Source organism: Mus caroli, chromosome 14, assembly GCF_900094665.2.
Source record: "Mus caroli chromosome 14, CAROLI_EIJ_v1.1, whole genome shotgun sequence".
Taxonomy (NCBI): Eukaryota; Metazoa; Chordata; class Mammalia; order Rodentia; family Muridae; genus Mus; species Mus caroli.
The window spans coordinates 89,641,592-89,649,810 of record NC_034583.1 but is presented as its reverse complement, the minus strand read 5'-3'; the positions used below and the strand labels follow the sequence as shown (position 1 = coordinate 89,649,810).

Sequence of the window (8,219 nt, the reverse complement as noted above, 5' to 3'; positions counted from 1 at the left end):
CATGGTGGCTCACAACCATCTGTAACAAGATCTGACTCCCTCTTCTGGAGTGTCTGAAGACAGCTACAGTGTACTTACATATAATAAATAAATGAATCTAAAAAAAAATAAAAAAAAAAAAAAAAAAAAAAAAAAAAAAAAAAAAAAAAAAAAAAAAAAAAAGAGTACTGACTGCTCTTCCAGAGATCCTGAGTTCAATTCCCAGCAACCACATGGTGGCTTACAACCATCTGGAATGGGTTCTGATGCCCTCTTCTGGTGTGTCTGAAGACAGCTACAGTGTATTCATATACAATAAAATAAATAAACAAATCTTTAAAAAAAAAAGATCAACAATTAAAAGTTTTCATCAAAACTAGGAATTGATACCTTATAACTTAAATATATAATGATTTTAATTCTAATATGTTGAGATTAATTTTAATGTACTTAAACTAAACTCTGAATAACCTTTCTCTGTATAAAAGTCACTCTCACACTTACAAAGCAGAGGAGAAGCCATAATCTCAAAGGTGGTTTCTTCAGGGTGAAGCTTACCCATTAACACCAGATGTGCTGACCCCTGCAGTGTCCCCAAATGTGGGACACTCAACTGCATTAGTGGTAGTGGGGAATTTCATTCACACTTTCACCTTGGGGGCTGGGGGCAGGGAAAAAAAGTCACTCAAGGGAAAAAAAAAAAAAAAAGCCCACGATATGAGTTAGTGTCCTCTGACCTCCACAGGCTTTCCGTGGCATGCACACCCCTACATAAAATTAAAAAAAAAAAAAAAAATATCACAGAAAAACATATACGAGAAAGGAAGCCACCTGGTAGTCACAATTTGGCGCTGTGTTACCAAAACTGTTTTGAGAGGGCCAGCCAATTCTGATGAGCCCTGAGGGAAATCATGGAAGCCTTTGGAACAGAGAAAGCAAGCAACTTGTATCTATGTATCTGAGGGAGTGGCTTGTCTTTGAGGATATCTGTAGAAATATATGCCAAATTTGAAGTTCCATCCCTCAAACAAACCAACAAAACTCGCCTGCCATTACTGGAAGCACCTTTGTCTTTACAGTCCCCTCCCAAATACTTGCTATATAACCCTAACGTGTTGCTCCCCAACAGGTTCTTCATAAACACAGTCCTAACCCAACTGACTAAGCTCTAACTCCCTAGATTCACCCAGTCCTCTTTCCAACTGTTTACACTGGCCCTGGCCTGGCACTCACAGCCCCAGGGCACAATTTTTAGCATTTTCCCACAGGCTCCACCTACCAGAACTGCAGACAAAATCTTTCAAGGAAGAGCATTAGACCTCAGAGTTAGGAAGACTGGAAATGATTCAGGCTTACTTAGTGCTCAGGTTCAAAGACCCCCCCCCCAGGAACCATCTAACATCTCCTGAACTTTGTGTTCAATGTTCTCCACTGAAAGGGGTGGGGGGAAGGGTGTTGTGGGGGCTTTGGGTTTTGGTTTTTAGAGATAGGATTTCTCTCTTGTAATTCTGGCCCTCCTGGAACTCACTCTGTAGACCAGGCTGTCCTGGAACTCAGAGATCCACCTGTCTCTGCCTCCTAACTAAAAGGAAGGTTTTTAACAAAAATAAGTTCGAGGCCAGCCTGGTCTACAGAGTGAATTCCAGGACAGCCAGGGCTACATAGAGAAACCCTATCTCAGAAGAAATAAATAAATAAATAAAAATAAATGAGGCATGCCTATGGTGCACTTAAACATGCAAGCAAAACACTCAGACACAAAACAAAATAGATCTTAAAAGGAGGAAAATGGACTTGGAAACTGTCGTAGTCAGAGTTTCTATTCCTGCACAAACACCATGACCAATAAGCAGTTGGGGAGAAAAGGGTTTATTCAGTTTACACTTCCATACTGCTGTTCATCACCAAGGAAGTCAGGACTGGAACTCAAGCAGGTCAGGAAGCAGGAGCTGATGCAGAGGCCATGGAGGGATGTTACTTACTGGCTTGCTTCCCCTGGCTTGCTCAACCTGCTCTCTTATAGAACCCAAGACTACCAGCCCAGGGATGGTCCCACCCACAAGGGGCCTTTCCCCCTTGATCACTAATTGAGAAAATGCCTTACAGTTGGAATCTCATGGAGGCATTTCCTCAAGCTCCTTTCTCTGTGATAACTCCAGCTGTGTCAAGTTGACACATAAAACCAGCCAGTACAGAGACTAATATCCGATAATACCATTTCCTGAGATTGGGATAAGCCAAATATGTGTCTTTTGATTGGGTAGGCAAATTCAGTTTGGGCTCTAAGAAGGCTGAGATGCACCTGCGATATGAGGTAGACATGACCAATGTGACTAGATGAAAGAGGACAGCCCCGACCACCATGAACCAGACTTGTGAGATGGAGAGTCGGCAGCACACACAAGTTTAAAGTGGAAGAATTGGTCCAGGATAACATGACCAGTGAGGGGGAGGAAAGCCAGATGATCTTAGTTCCCCAGAGTACTGAGAAAAAAAAAAGAAGAGGGGCCCAAGGAAAACTGCCAGAGATCACTAAAATTGAAAAAAAAAAAAAAAGGCATTACATTTGTTTTATTTGGGGGGAGGGTGTCAGTGTTGGGGTGGGGGAGGGTGTCAGTGTTGGGGTAGGCGTGTAAGCATGAGTGCCATGGTGTGCAAGGTGGGGGGCGGGGGTCAGACAACTTGTGGGCATCCGTTTTCTCCTTCCACTGGGAACCTGACCCTGAGAGTCCCTCTCAGCAAGCAGACAGCTATGGCTTTGCTGGGGAGTGTGAAAACAGTCTTGGGACCTCCGTTCTATCTGAAGAAAGCGTTAACCATGTGGATCAAGAGGGGAAAGATTTAAAAAAAAAAAAAACATCCTAAGGGACTGGAGAGATGGTTCAGTGGTTAAGAGCACCGACTGGTCTTCCAGAGTTTCTGAGTTCAATTCCCAGCGACCACATGGTGACTCACAACCATCTATAATGGGTTCTGATGCCCTCTTCTGGTGTGTCTGGAGACAGTGACAGTGTAAAATTAATAACTCTTTTAAAAAAATCTGAAATACAAATATGAAGAATCTGAGCGTGGCAAGAACGTTAACAGAAAGAACTTGGATGGTGTAAGACAGCTGCGTGCGAAGGAAAATGGTTTCCCCTACAAACTGTGCGTTCTTTTCCATTTTCTACTTGAAAGTGACGATGGAGCTGGAGTCCGAGCCCCAGATAAAGCGCTGCAAATCCCATCTTCAGGAGAAGGGGCAGCACTGGAAACAGGGGCCTCTCTGTTTGCTGCTCTGCGGAAGCCTCTTCTGAGATAGAAAGTTCTGTTTTCGTGGAAAGGTTTCTCAAATAACCAGTCATGACTGTGTTTGTGTGTGATGTTTAATGTAGGGATGTCTACATAGCCCTGGCTATCCTGAACCTTGCTATGCATAGCAAACTGGCTGCAAACACACAGGGATCGGCTCGCCTCATGGCTAATTGTTTTGTTTTGTTTTGTTTTTCGAGAGACAGGATTTCTCTGTGTAGCCCTGGCTGTCCTGGAATTCACTTTGTAGACCAGGCTGGCCTCGAACTCAGAAATCCACCTGCCTCTGCCTCCTGAGTGCTGGGATTAAAGGTGTGCGCCACCACCACCCAACTTTTTTTTTTAAGATTTATTTATTTATTACATATATGTACACTGTAGCCGTCTTCAGACACACCAGAAGTGGGTATCAGATCTCATTACAGATGGTTGTGAGCCACCATGTGGTTGCTGGGATTTGAACGCAGGACCTTCAGGAGAGCAGTCAGTGCTCTTAACCTCTGAGCCATCTGGCCAGCCCCCCCCTTTTTTTAATAATGCTTTTCATTTATTTTTTTTTAAGATTTATTTATTTTATTGATATGAGCACACTGTCACTGTCTTCAAACACACCAGAAGAGGGCATCAGATTCCCATCACAGATGGTTGTGAGCCACCATGTGGTTGCTGGGAACTGAACTCAGGACCTCTGAAAGAGCAGTCAGTGCTCTTAACCGCTGAGTCATGTCTCCAGCTCTTCTTTTTTAAGATTGTAATATACTCTTATTATTTCTCCCTTCCCTTCTTTTCAACCCTGCTGTGTACCTCCCACCTTAATCTCTTTCAAATTCCTGGCTTCTTTTTCTTTAATTCTTATTAACACACACACACACAAAATACAATCTATATAATGTTACTTGTATGTATATGATCATTTGATAGCTGATCACTTAGTTTTAGATAGCCAGTTGGTGTGCTCTTCCCTAGGGAAACTATTTCTCCCACTCTCAGTGGTTTTTCCTGGCAGTAACTCTGTCTGGGGTTGAGGCCTAGAGAGACTTCCCCTTCCACATCAGCATTTCTGTTGTAATTGTTTGGATTTGGTTTAGGCAGCCAGATTGCTGAAGTTTCCTTGTTACTGCTTCTCTGACATTTCTTTCTTTCTTTTTTTTGTTTTTTTTTTGTTTTGTTTTTTGTTTTTTGTTTTTCAAGACAGGGTTTCTCTGTGTAGCCCTGGCTGTCCTGGAACTCACTCTGTAAACCAGGCTGGCCTCGAACTCAGAAATCCTCCTGCCTCTGCCTCCCAGATGCTGGGATTAAAGGCGTGCGCCACCACATCCGGCTCTTCTCTGACATTTCTAGGAGACCCAATCTCACAGCAAACTTGCAGTCTCTCTAGCTCTTCGATCTTTCCTCCTCTTCTTCCACGATGAAGGTGACCCCTGAGCCACAGAGGTAGAAGTTGTGTTGTTGTATCAGCTGAGCCTGGGTGCCACAGATCTTCATTTTGATTAAGTTGTGGTTTTCTGTAATGGCCTTGGTTGCAAGGAGAAATTTCTTTGATGAGGGGCAGTCATAAAGTTTTAAAAAAATAATTTTTATATAAAATAATTGGCTGTGTGACTTTTAATTGACTATTTTGTCCTTATTGTTTGCCGTACACATATTTCCTAGGTGTAGAACAATATTCCAGAGCCATACAGAACTAGGCATAAATTAAAAGTTTTGAGTTTGGGTGGGGTTTTGGTTGGTTGGTTGGTTGGTTGGTTGGTTGCCTTTCTATGTAGTCCTGGCTGCTGGAACTCACTCTATAGACCTGGGTGGTACCAGGCTCACAGAGCTCCTCAATCCCCTAGTGCTGGGATAAGAGTTATTGTGTGTAGTCCTAACTGTCCAGGAACTTTGTAGACCTAGCTGGCCTTGAACTCAGAGATCTGCCTACCTCTGCCTCCCGAGGGCTGGGATTAAAGGAGTAAACCTGAAATTAAAATATTTAAAGACAAGCAATTTAAAAAAGCTGGGTGTGGTGGCATGGCAAGAGCACCAAGGAAACCCAGGCTGGTAGGCAAGTTTATGATGCAAATTCAGGCCAGGGTTGCTGTGTGAGACTCGGTCTCAAAACAGGAAAAAAAAAAAAAAGTAAACAAACAAAACAAAACATCCCCAGAAGCACAGGTTTGTTCCCATAACCCTATCTTCAAACCAGTGACTTCAAAGAGGAAGTCAAGGCTTCCCGGCACTTGAATTTAGCACTCAGGAGACCAAGGAATGTAAATCTTTTCAAGTTCAAGGACAGCCAAGGTAGTACAGTGACGTTTCGTGTCAAAAAAGAAAAAGAAAAGCAGTATTGTGGGGAAGCAGGTTAAACCCTTACCCATCTTTTCCAAGTAACTCTTAGAAATAAAATTTTACCTTCGTTCTAACAGCGTCTGAATAACCTATAACTCCAGACTTCCCTTACTGCAGCCCGAGAAGGAAGCCCACAAAAGAGGAAAGCAAGCCAGGAAAAGGGCAGAAATAGGACTTAGAGCCATCCCAAAGTCTCAAAGCTGGAGCTGATTGGGCTGTGTTTTGTTTCTTCCCACGCAGAGCTTACTGGTAAAGAAGAGCTGTTAATACCTGAGGGTGGGCAAAGATGGAACAGAAATAGATGAGGTGTCTTGATAGGTTCCTGGAAGGCAGATGATGAAAGAAGGGCGTGATAGATCTATCTCAAAGATGACCACCTCAAGGCTTGAAGCCGTGTTCAAGTTGTAGCTATGGTGGGGCCCAGCCCACACGCCGTGGTAGGAAAATGAATGGGAAGAGAACATTCGGCTACTGTTGCTCTTTGGCAAAGTTAGATTATTGTGCCAAGAGGAATGAGAGGCCATAGCTACAGGAGAGTACAGTGTAGGTATTGCTTCTGAGGATGAGAGCTAGGGAGCTGGCGGATGTCCACGTTTCTTGCGGTCATCACCTTGTCCTGCCCCCTAATCCATAGGGAATCTCAATGGAGAAAGTTTTGCAGTTCAACTCCAGGACTTTCTACAAATGGGAGAAGAGTCAAGAAGAAAACCTCGGGACTGAGGACTGGAGAGATGGCTCAGTGATTAAGAGCACCCTCTGCTTTTCCAGAGGTCCTGAGTTCAATTCCCAGCAACCACATGGTGGTTCACAACCATCTGTAATGAAATCTGATGCCCTCTTCTGGTGTGTGTCTGAAGACAGCGACAGTGTACTCACATATATAAAATAAATAAATCCTTGAAGAAGAAAGAGGAGAAGGAGAAGACCTCAACCTGGCACCAGCTGGCATTTGCAGTTAATACACAAGGCCTGGAGAAGCCTGAGGTTCTTCAGTAGGGGAAATGGAAGCGCTTACTGAAACTGGGCCAAGAGGTTCACTGTGATGGTAATTTGGGGAAGTGTTCCGAATCTCAGGAGGAGGATAAAAGAATGATTTAAAACAAAAGGTTTAGTACTGTGCTCCCGAATGCTCTCTTTTGCAACTGTGCAGGGCAGCTAGGTTTGGCCTCCAGGTTTTGGAGGTATAGCACTGACCCAGCATAGATGGACAAGACTCCGGGGTCAACCCCTAAGCCCATAAAAATAAAAATAAATAAATAAATAAAACTTCTCAGCACTGATGAGAAAAAGAACCAAGCAAGACGATCAAATTACAGAACACGATGTGTGACTCGTTCCCTCATAAAATTTAAAATGGGTGAAATTATTTGTATTTATCAAGAACAAAAGGGCTGAGAATGTCTGATGTGACATTTCAAAAGAAGACAAATTCATGTGTGTCACACACTGCTTTGGAAGGTGGAATTTTACAAGAAGAACATGTTCTCTTTTGCATGAGAAATTAAGTGCATGGAGAAAAAAAAAAAAAAAAACGAGGCAGTTAAAAAAGCAGGAACTAAATCTGTACCAACCAGCATTTTTCCTAACCAGGTAAAGAGGGGGTGCTCACAACAGTGAGTAATTTTAATGACCAAAGCCCACATTATGGGATTAATAGCAGACAGAACTAGATTATAGTTCTCTCTGCTGTTTCTTGGAACATTTTGGCCTTGATTAATTGTTTGGATATATGTAAAACTATTCAAACTGAGTTTACCTAAAGTAACTTTACAGTCACCCTCTGGCTAAACAGCATGCTGTATTTATTATTATTGTTACTATTATTATTATTATTAATAATTTTAAAATTTGAGATTGTAATGTAGTTACAATTACATTGTTTCTCTCTTGAAACCCTCCCATACACCCCTCCTTGCTCTCTTTTCAAATGCATGGCCTCCTTTTCCACTAATTGTTCTATGCATACACATTTGCATTTCTAAACACATCAGTAAAGCCTGCTCCTTTACTTGTAGGTATGGCTAGGGTCTGATCCTTTGGTTTAGAAACAGACTGCCTGACGTTGCAGGAGTCCCAGCCAGCCATCTAGGTACATACGTGCATGAAGAACACACTGAGGTGCTGCACGAGGAAGGAAGGCAGGACCAGACCAGCCTGACTGTGATGGCATCTTGTGGGGCACTGTCCATCCGCTCAGCTGAAGTCTCTGGTAATTTGGTCATTCACCTCAGAAGCTGGGGGTGGGGGTGGGGGGGTGGAGCTCTGGGGGGGGGGGCGTGCTGTAAGCCACATGAATCAGAGTAAGACTCTCCTTGGCTCAATGAAAAGATATTGACGGATTCAATAACAGGAACCTGGCAAATGTCTGCAGACTGAAACCCAGAGGATCTGTGCTAAATCACCTCTGCACCTTCTCTAGAAACACAAAAGCATTTTCAGAGCCTTCCAAATCCATGCATGGAATATATCATAGTCTTGTCTTACCCTTCCCAACTCTTCTCAAGCCCCTCCAACATATCCCCTGCTCACATCCATGGTTCAATGTTCCATGTTCTCTCTCTCTCTTTCTCTCTCTCTCTCTCTCTCTCTCTCTCTCTCTCTCTGTGTGTGTGTGTGTGTGT

At 43.2% G+C, this 8,219-nt stretch overlaps 1 pseudogene; it reads left to right on the top strand.

Moving 5' to 3' along the window:
- The first annotated feature begins 475 nt into the window (after nt 1-475).
- LOC115029297 lies at nt 476-625 on the top strand (annotated as a pseudogene).
- Nucleotides 626-8,219: the final 7,594 nt, after the last annotated feature.